We start from the raw sequence: 9,731 nt of genomic DNA, 5'->3' as shown, positions 1-9,731 counted from the left end.
GTACTGGCTTTCTTCCTGCTGTGCTCCTCTTATATTGATATTTGACTGTTAGAGAGCTGTCACTTTCTAGACTCTCGGCCAAATAAATAATGAATATGGCTTCATCTACCTATTGAGATCTTTACATCTATAAAAGTTAGCTATTTTCCAGTAACTTCAGAAGAATTGTGGGCTGACTGAAAACCTGGAGACTGAGGAATAGCTTCATTATGTTTGTGGTTTAATGTAAGACTACAGCACAGCTAAATAATTTTAACATAGAAATTGCTTTTATATTAGAAACTGACCACACTTCAGTGATGTTCTTATAATCTGTCTAGCACAAGTTGTTGTTAGGGAGGAATACATTTGTATGTATGGGTTGAATTTCATTACTAAAACAACTATCCGAAGTTTGGTGTGAGACTGTGAATTATATTTTTGGAGGAACTGACAAATATCACTAACTCAGCACTGAGCCTACTTTTCACTCCAAACACAAGGAAAAATTCTTTGATCTTTTTGACTTTAAAGTTAATTTCTTGAATTTCAGCAAGTACTGTTAGGAAAACAAAATGAAAGTCTAAGTATTCCAGAAAGAGATGTGAATAATTATGAGAAGAAGGTGAACAAGCAGCAAAGTTATGATTAGAAGCCTCTATGATGATCATTACATCAAATAATACTACAACTTTGGCTTTTAAAAAGAATATTCTGCTGTGTTTCTGGAAAAACTACAAAATACTGTACCTTATTCTAGTTAACTACAGTCTTTAACTACAAACTAAAAATTAATTTGTACTGAGTATTTTTCTTCCAGGCCCAGTACAGATTCAGATGGGAATATGGTATTATGTTTTTAACAGAGCCCAAACAAATTGTAATGTGTTTCACAATCCTTCTTTTGCAAAAATCTTAATAGAGTGCCCCAGAGTCTACTAAGGTCTTCTTCCAAAAACTTCCTTTTCCCTCCTCCACTACTTATCATCTCTCTGTCCCTTTGGTCACTTTTTAGCAGAGTTCAGTCTTCGTGAAGATGGGATACAAGGAAATAACCTTGGCATTAGTCAGCAGTTTAAGCAAATACAGTCACAGGAAGGAGATATCTGTATCCCACAGGCTTAGGCTCTAGGCTTTCAGCCTAAAACCCACATCCTTCAGCCTCATGTGGGAAAACTCTTTCACCTGCATAGAGCCACTTGAATGCATGGGACGTTTGAAAAGAAAGAAATCAATGGTCTGGAAAATATTATCTAAGCTGGAAAATTGTAATGACATGCTGGCAATAACTCTGCTGCGTAAGCACTAGGAACACTGTCATGAACATCTGTTGAAAGCACACAAACCTTGTCTGTGCTGTATGTTTGGCACCCATGCAGCTGAGCTGCTGCTGAAATCTGGGTACGAGATGTCAGAGGGGAGAATAAGACAGATCTGCTTGGTTTTATAGATGCAACTTTGCCTTTTATCACGGTTGCTAGTCTTCAGGATACTATTAAGTATCTAACACCCCCCAAAATAAGACTTTAACTGAAAATTTCATTATGAGACAACCTTCACCTCTATAAGTAGGTTGTTGACTGTAAAGTGTAAACTACAACTAGAAGCAGACAGTACCAGGAGCCACAGACCAAAGACTTTTTTTTTTTTTTTTTTGTGGAAGTGGGTGTCGCTTCATCTACTTCTGTTTTATTTAGCACTGAAGCTCATTAGGTGCTCAACTACTGGGAAGATATGGCTGAAGATCTTGAATTAAGAAATTGTCTTGTCTACTGTCTCAACTACGGGAGCTCTCAGCAGCCATGGCTGAACTGACATATGACCAAAGTGTTTGGGAAATGGAGGACAAGGAAGATAAATATTTTGTAATGACAGCTGTACATTCCTTCCTGCAAAGCTATGTTATAGATGACGCAGATCTTACTGACAGATAGGTGATTATTGCCATTGAGGGATATGGAAGCCATAGGACTTTTCCAGATGGAAGACTTACAAACTTGTCTATAGCTCTATATCTCATTAAATGCTTTCATGCAAATGTTATGTGTGGAAAACTGAATGCATTTAAATATGTATATTCATATGTTTTTATAGGCTTATTATACCTAGTCGTTTTCTCAGTGACTCTGAGTTCAATAGGAACCGTATGCCTGCATTTTTTTGAAAATCTGATTCTCAGTGGTTTACTGTTCTTAACGACATAAGATAAGAAGTTACATATCCATTTTCTATATGGGATATAGAGTTTTCAGCTAGATTTACCTATATACTTTCCCTCTTAAGGAGACCTTCCTTTCTTTCATAATATATAACAACTACAAATATATAACAACTTTAAGAACTACTATGTAAAACTTTTATTTTCTTTGCCAAATGACATCCAAATGATCAAAGTTCTTCAGACATAAAAGCCATACTGTTACATCATATCACTATTTGAAAAATGTTTAGTGCTCCGAGAACAAATATTTGCCACAGCTGCCTTCTAGCTATTTTAATAGTAATAAGCAGTTACTGGTAATTGCATACATGTCATGTGGAATTGAGGCTTTATTGCATTTATTTTTGGAGAGAGGATGTGATGTTTCAAGATTGACTGATAAAAAGAGAAAAGGAAGAAAATGTAGTTGTGACTGAGATGTTCTTGACTTGCCTAACAGTTCATCTCCATTAACTTTCTGTGGCAGGAATCAACCTGTAGATGTCCCCCAACACGTTGTGCTATGTCCAGTAGTTCAGTTCTGTTGAAAGCAGCTATCACATTTATAAATTACCAACAGCTCAAGTTAAAGAGAGACAGTGAGATGAAAAGCTGCCCAGGAATGGCTATTCTGTGGGAGGACACTGAAGGTAATGACAGAGTGAAGAGCATCTCAGACCAAGAGAAACATGAGCTAAACAAGACCTGATAAGAGAAACAGGAATAAGAGTCTTGCAGAAGGCTGAAGACATCAGAAAAAGGGAGCCAAAAATGACACACTTCACTGTGGCTCTTAGATATGGAAATGATAGATTTCCCTCTGGCTTATTGAACCAGAACTGACCTTAGCACTGTAATACATGATGAAAAGAATGCTGCACTTCCATAAAGTGATAAGTTTGTGAGTACATAACTTCTTCGATTAAACCAGCAGGTTAGTGTGAGAAAATATATTTCAGCTCCTAATCATCCTAATGAGATGATATATATTGGTGACCTTTACCTGTGTTTTTCTAGTGTAATTCAATGCTGAACAGCGTTTGCACCAGCGGTGAACTGCCTGCATATGATATGGTAGAGCTGTTTGAACCCTGAATACAGTTTGCAAGCATGAGTGGAATCCTAAATAGCTGTTTGCTTCAAGTACTTTGCAACCTATTCTCTCCCAATAAACAGGCTGGTTTCTTTTCATGGAAAAAATTGATAGATGATTTCTATTTGTATCAATACCCATATTCACATGCAAACAAGCACATTTGTCAACGGAAAAGAGTATTCACTGGTCACAATATATTATTTGCTCTGTTATTTGTCATTTTGATCATTATTCTTCTTTCAAAACTATCCATTGAGAACCTGGAAGAATACTGAGTAACCTTTCCCTCAATAAGCAATGAAGGGTCAAAGAAAATGGTAATGAATGACCTTGAGATGAAAAATTCTAATTCTATACAGACCTTCAGAGCACTTATATGGTAAATAGAAAGTCAGCAGCATTCATTTTACATTTTTCACCACAGAATCTGGAGCAAACCTTTTGCAGCATGGTAGATCTGGGTCTACCCGTGTCACTGCTGACAGCTACCTTATAAATAGCCCTTAAAAACTCCAGTAGTGGACTCTCCCAAGCCTCTCTCCAGGCAAGCTACTCTGATATTTCATTACAGTTAACCTTAGAAAAGTTTTGACTAACCTTCTCAGTCTTCTTTGCTTCATCATATGTTTCTGCCCACTGTGGCCATAACTAATGACAGAACCTTCAATGAAATAATTGTTTCTCGTGTAATGATGATGATCTACATATCAGACATACAATGGAATACATACCATTCTCCTCTTCCTTAGGTTGAGCAATCTTATCCCTTTCAGTCCCTCTTCACTGAAGATGTTTTCAAGATTCTGTTTGTAGTTGTTACTCTTCTGTGAAGTCTCTCCAGCTCTTCTACATTTTTCTGGAAGGAACAATGCGATATCAACTGGTCATGTTCACCTTGTACTTCACCATAACATTCATAACTGTTTCTGCAGAGCTATTAGATACTTTCAATTTGTTTTCTTCATTATTTCTGCCTAAACTGAAATGAGAAGTCATCATTGCCTATACTTAATATTGAATATTCTCTGTATTTTTTAACCCGCTTTCAGTAGTTTCCTGCACATATTTATTATTCAAGATCAGAAATTGTTGAATTGATGAAATTTCTCTCTATAAGGGTGGAAAATAGCCTTACAGATACAGAAAATAAGTAAACAATAAGATACCTTTATTTCAGTAGGATTTTGGACACTGTTCATGAGGAATCCTTACTGACTGTTATTCAACTGTTACTCATCTGTTACTATTCAGAATGACTTTCCCAAATTCACACAGAAAACATTTTGATGTAACTAATGCAGCAGTTGTAAGTTTATGCAGCACATAAACTGAGATCACATTCTGACCAATTCATAAACAGAGAAAAATAATTAAATCCTGAAATAACTAAAATGCAAAAGCCATTAATTATTTCTAAAAATATATTTTTTTTCATGAATAAACCACAGTAAGTTTTTATTATTATTATTATTTCTTTGTGTATGTGTGTGTGTGTGGAAGGTACTACTTTAATTTCTTAAGGTATAAAAGACGTCTACAAAATTAAGTTCTGCTAATTCCTACAGGATTTTTTTTTAAAAAACAAATAAACAAGCGAGCAAACAAAAACCTCCACAGAAGGAAGTGTGTATCAGACAACATAGCTGTTCTACATGCCAAGGTTTTGTTGCACAGGTTCTTCAATAACCTTTTTCTCATTCCATGGATGAACTAAGATGAATAAATTTCTGCAGGCCGATTGCTTCTGACCTGTAAGAGGAAGTGTAAATGAGCTCTTTCGCTTGTAGAGTGGACTCCAGTCTAAAAGAATGTAAAAAATTGCATCTGAGTTTTCAAGAAACAAGTTACTCACAGGGGACTTAACGTGAAAGAGCTGTTGAAATGTAAGGTGCTAAGACTTTTATAACAAGGTAACCACATACATTGAGCCTTCAGTATGATTGATTACGTTTTGGGTAGGACTATTTTTTTTTCTTTCTTTCTTTGCAGCGGTGATGTATTGTATTTTGCTTTGTTTTCTGACACTAACCTGCAGCTAGATTGTAGGAGACAGGGAAAAAAAAGTAAGCTTGAACTGCTTCAGTGAGACTGAGGGTGAAAGGAGCATCTCATATTTCATCTTCCCTCCAAATATCAGCTGGGGAGTGGGGAGATAGATTGAGGAAAACAAATGAGAATCAGGTTTGGCTGAGCAGTACAATTAGTCAGTGAAAATTATGAGTAAAGTTCTAACCAATATTTTTTCTGGATTGCTACCCTGTCAAATCATTCTCTCAAAGCTAGAGCAGGTGTATGAGAGTTGTATTTTGTAAAGATTGATTCTACACATTAATCAAGGACGCTGAAAAAAAATAAATCACATCACATTGATGTACCCTAGTAAGTCAGCTTTCTTGGCTGCAGTGCTGTCAGAAAAGCTGGGAAATTTTCCTGAGCTTCATCATTTTCCTGAACCTTTTATGCTTTTCTGGTGCTCTTTTGCCACTTGCCCTTAGAATAGTATATTCTATCCCAGTGGTATAGTCAAGGGTATACCCATAAATTAAATGAATCTACTTCTCTCATCGGCACTATGGAGTTTACACCTTTCTTTCACCTAAGCAGGTGGAACAAAAAAAGTAAGTTTGTCCTTTTTTTTTTTTTTTTCCAAATTTATTTTTCACTGTATCAGTCAGCTACTCCATACTTCCAGTTGTTCTTGTCTTTCACAGGGAAAGGGGAAGTTGTTATTAACACTGGAATTTTTCTCTCCAGTTGTGTGAGAATGCAAAAAATCATTTCTTTCTCTGACCCCAGCCATACACAGAAACGACAGGAGTCTCAGTGTGCTGAGACCAGACATCAAGGGGAGATGGGGAAGACAGCCATGCTGCATCAGCATTGCGTTCCTTCTTCTAACTTCAGTACAGGGTTGTTTTCTGTTGGAGTCTCAGTACAGGGTCGTTCTCTGTCCCTTTTCTTTCTAATTTAATCAAATTATATTGATCTGGTTATCCTGACATCAGAACTAATTCTTTGTTGTTATACGGGGAGAAATACAGAAAAATCACAGATTTAGCTTTAAATATAAACTCCACACTCACCCCGGGATTTTTTTTTTTTTTTTTGGTGGAGATTTCATCTGCTTCATTCAGAAAATGAAACTCTCTCTGTAGAATAAAGCAGAGCCAAAATACCTCATTTAGAAAGATGCATTTAAATGGCACATTTAAAAAAAAAACATGTAAAATTTTTATGGAATCAAACTCTGGTATTAATTTTGATAGAGTAAATGGACCCAGGGACACAAAATTATTAACCTGAACATTTCATTGTATAACAGTTATAAGTAGCTCAGGGATTTGAGTACAGAGGCTTGGATTGCTGGATTGCTTGGATTGCTGGATTGCTTGGATTGCTTGTGGTAAGCAGTGGCATATAGGAGAGAAGAGGCTGTGGTATGACCTCCAGTCCCTTCCAAGGTGAACAATTTTGTAGCGCTGTGATCTTACAGGTGGTCAGGGATCTGGGATAGCTGTCTCTGCTGTTCCAGGCATAGAGCTTAGGGCCTCATGGTCAGCTGGTGGGATGAAAGTGAAGCAGGGGACCACCTGTCTTCCTCATGCGAAGAGTTTGCTCTGCCTTTTGGACTCCACTGGTATCTTCCTTTTTTGAGCTCAGAAAATTATGTTGCAGGGTGGATTAGACTATCCCCTCATTATTTTATTCGGGGAATAATTTTTTAATAATCTATTAGATATCTCCTATTTGAACTGGTTCTGTAAGTCAGCCTACTTGAGCTCCTTCTGCCCAGCATAGTCTATGCCTGTGTAGTAGTTGTGTATGTAGCTTATAGTAGTTGTGCATGTAGCACAATGGGACTTATTTAGGAGACTTACACTGAGAGGGTAGCCATGGAAGATTCCCATCATCATAAATTCAGAAGTAGGGCTTAGGACTTTTCTTAGAAAAGTATATTTCCATTGTCTTGCAGAGGTTTTACCCTTCAAAGCTGCTAGAGAACATGTTGTGTCCTCACAGAGTAAGAGGATGCAGTTCACATTTCATTTGCCAGTTCTGGTTTGTTACTGGTATCCCCTTTGTTCTGACTGAAAGCCCAGGTGAACACTGTGTTATCACCTTCCCACATACTTTGGTTTTCTTTTGAAGAACACCTATGGATGTGGACAGGGAGGAGATTGAGGTGTGCAGTCATATCTTTCCAGCCAGAGTATTCACAGGACTGGGGTTGTGGGGTGCACCGAAGTGCATTGCTGCTGTAGCTAGGTCATCTCCATGAGTCCTCTTCTCTGCACAGAGAACAGCACTGATATCCCCAGGAAGGACAGACCTTGACAGTGTCTGCAGGGATGTCAGCTGCCTGTGGAGTGAAAGAAGCAGTGGAGCAAAGCTTCACATGTCCTCACCACAGGGCAGGAGCACCATGTGGCCCTGGAGCACACCTCTCTTACTACTGCTTCCACAGTGAATGCTGACTCCTTCCTGGGCACCTTTCTTTTGCCCAGAAAGAAGAATTCTTCCTAAGGGGCTGTATTACATCCTCTCTGCACCCTGTCAAGCAAGCTTAAGGCTGGTAAGGCCTGGAAAATATCCTTACTTCAACTGAATGGTTAAACAAGATCTTTGTTGATATAAATGCAATACATGTTGATTTCAAACTTGATGACTTTTCAAAACTGAGATTTCTATTTTGTTATACGAAATATATATTTAAAAAAAAAAAAAAAAGGAAGAAAGAGAGAGAAATTGAAAGAAGAAAAGTCCACAACTTGTGATTATACACTACCCCTTTTGTCTCCATTTTTCACCATGGTGACATGACAGAAAGTTTTAATAATTAATTAAAATCATACTGTTCATGACAATCAAATTATACAACTTTGTTGGCCACTTTTTGTAAACATTACACTACAGATTCTGAGGGGAAGCTGAAACATAAACAGCACTTTTTTTACGTAAACATTCACCAAGAGTCTTGCTTTTTTTTTTTTTTTTTCCTAAAGACTCCACACCAGCACTTGACTGAGAACCTAAACTGAATTGTTTGAAGACTAGGTTTAACATTTTTTTTTTCAGTACAGATAAACACTATACTTAAAAGTAAACACTGTTAAATGATATGTGCAACCTCAGGAATATACCATGTTAATCATTACTGCTGGCACTGCTTGTTTATCCTTGGTATAACATCACTAATTGAAGTGAAATTACCTTTGACTTTACTAATACAAATGGGCAAATTAAAATTCCTAATTTATAATATTTATACAGCTAAGATTCATGTGGCCCTTACGAAGATAGGAGGTGTTATTAAATGCCAGTACCAGGTTCAGGTCTGGATGATGAACAAACCAAATGCTTGGGGTTATTTTATGTGCTAAAGGAGAAGGTGGTCTGAGACTCCCTCTCTTTGAAATGTTTAATTTCTTCTTGTGTGTGTTGCTATAAGTTCCTTGTGTCTGTAAGTTTCTATGGCTGCTTGCTCTCTACAACCATGTTATAACCTCAAGGCAATAATTCTCCAACAATATGGGTAGACAGCCCCCAGCCTGCCCTGGGCAACTTTCTTGGATGCCCAGTTAATAGCTGTTTCGTTGCGGGTATTTACTGCAAAGCCTGAGATGAAGCATCCATGTTCTCGCTCATAAAACATTGCTCAGTTTAGTTGTTGCCTTAATCTAAACTAACGTTATTCTGGTTGCAAAATATCTGTATATTCCTCATGTCTGGAAGAGTGCAGCACTCTAGTAATGTAAATGACTGTCACTGGTCTATACTGAGGAAACAGCATGTTGTATCTTGTGCCTCTGTCCTCCCACTCTGCTCTCCTAAAGAGGCTTTTTATAACAAGTGTTGTAAAACAGAAGCCAGTGCAAAACATGCTTCTGAGTAGAGTAACTGTGTGAAACGGAAAGTTAGAACCAGAGAACAAAAGGTTAGTTTTCCTGTAGAAAAGATAACAGCTTGAACCTCTCTCCCTCTTCTCTCCCCACATTAGAAGAGGGTGCACTAGAGAGGTTAAGTCAGCACACACATGTTTTAAATTAGTGGTTTCTAAACAAGGAAGTGACAATTATTTGTTATGATTATTTGTCAAATAATCACATCTGTACTTAATTACCACATATACACCAGTGTTTGCATTTCTCAGTAGGCTGAATTCAATGAGAATAGCTCTAGATGGTAAATTGTAGGCCCTCATTTTAGTGGGCACAAAAAATTTAACACAGTATACTTTGTGTTAAAAGTTATAAATAAAAATGCCTTATAGCCCTAATCAGTCTCACTCCTTTACTTTAATTTGCCATGTTTACAAAACACAGCAATGTGATTTGGGTTTCTCTCATTCTCAAAGCCTTGTTTATCAGGTAAATTTTATTCTTATTTTTTAATTACCAAACACCATTCTCTCTTTGTTAATATATACAAAGCCTCACTAAATCACAGTCAGGCTAC

The 9,731-nt window shown here is 37.2% G+C and overlaps 1 long non-coding RNA gene across 1 annotated transcript in view; it reads left to right on the top strand.

The window, feature by feature from the left end:
- The window catches only part of LOC310893864, a 50,722-nt gene that overhangs the window by 3,603 nt on the left and 37,388 nt on the right, over positions 1-9,731 (top strand). Inside the window, exon 1 of the long non-coding RNA XR_014579377.1 lies at positions 1-9,643. This exon is cut by the window's left edge and continues 3,603 nt beyond it. This is a non-coding gene — a long non-coding RNA (uncharacterized lncRNA). The remainder of the gene's footprint in view (positions 9,644-9,731) is intronic.

The sequence above is a fragment of the Anser anser genome, assembly GCF_964211835.1.
Source record: "Anser anser genome assembly, chromosome: 2".
Taxonomy (NCBI): Eukaryota; Metazoa; Chordata; class Aves; order Anseriformes; family Anatidae; genus Anser; species Anser anser.
Note: the sequence above shows the minus strand (reverse complement) of the source record. Positions and strands in the feature narration are given on the sequence as shown.